This window comes from Elaeis guineensis, chromosome 16, assembly GCF_000442705.2.
Source record: "Elaeis guineensis isolate ETL-2024a chromosome 16, EG11, whole genome shotgun sequence".
Taxonomy (NCBI): Eukaryota; Viridiplantae; Streptophyta; class Magnoliopsida; order Arecales; family Arecaceae; genus Elaeis; species Elaeis guineensis.
Window position 1 is genome coordinate 40323455 of NC_026008.2, and position 929 is coordinate 40324383.

The following is a 929-nucleotide window of genomic DNA, read 5'->3' on the forward strand; positions in this document are numbered from 1 at the left end:
TCTTTTTTTTATTCTTTTGTGTTTTTCCTTTTTTTTTTGGTGTGTGTGTGTGTGTGTGTTTCTGTAGCTTCACTAACTGAACTTTAATCGATCAATAGACTCATGATATGCCACCTTTGTGCTACGCACTTCTCAGTATGGTTGTTAGTGTTAAAAGGATATGTTCTTTGGTAAAAGGTGCTGGCCAAATTCCAGAAGAAATTGCCATGCTAAATCTGCACTAATTTGTTTACAGTTTGTAACAATGTCCGAGACTATAGCCAAAGAATAATGCTGAAGAGAATCAGCTACAAGCCTATCTCTACATCGTAGAAGCACCATGGTTGCCAGGCATATCTTTAAGTTTCATCAGTTAATAGGGTCGTTTCTTCATCTCTAATTATATTAGGAATTTATTATTTATCCTCCACTATCGTGCGTGTCGCTTCCGTAGCATAGTGGTAGTGCGTTCGCTTCGTAAGCGAAAGGTCGCGAGTTCGATCCTCGCCGGGAGCTTTTCCTTGCTGCATCGACCCAGTTTCTTATTTCTTTATGTATATTTTAAATTTTTTATTTCTTCTTCCTAAAATAATTATTTATTTATTTATTTATTCCAGTACATAAATTCCTGAGGCAACAACGTTCGCACTTCCACGGCTCGATTTGGATTTAGGCTCGATTTGGATTGGACCTCACCGAAAGCTTATCATAGAAGTACTGGTAACGTGTTTTGAGAATAGTAGTGCAGGTAATTGTTATTGTTGAGTTCAATCAAAAAAAATTGCTAATGTTGAGTTGATATCCTTGTGCTGTGCCATGGGAACCAAATTTTCATCATCATCATGTCAATAGAATTGTAGAAAAATAATAAGAAAGAGATAGAAATATTACTCTATTTTTTTTTTTTTTTGGGTAAACTCTATCATTAGTTATTTGATGGATTGAGTTAA

The 929-nt window shown here is 35.3% G+C and overlaps 1 non-coding gene across 1 annotated transcript; it reads left to right on the forward strand.

The window, feature by feature from the left end:
* Positions 1-423: 423 nt before the first annotated feature.
* TRNAT-CGU (transfer RNA threonine (anticodon CGU)) lies at positions 424-495 on the forward strand. Its single transcript has one exon. It is a non-coding gene; the product is annotated as a tRNA-Thr (tRNA).
* Positions 496-929: the final 434 nt, after the last annotated feature.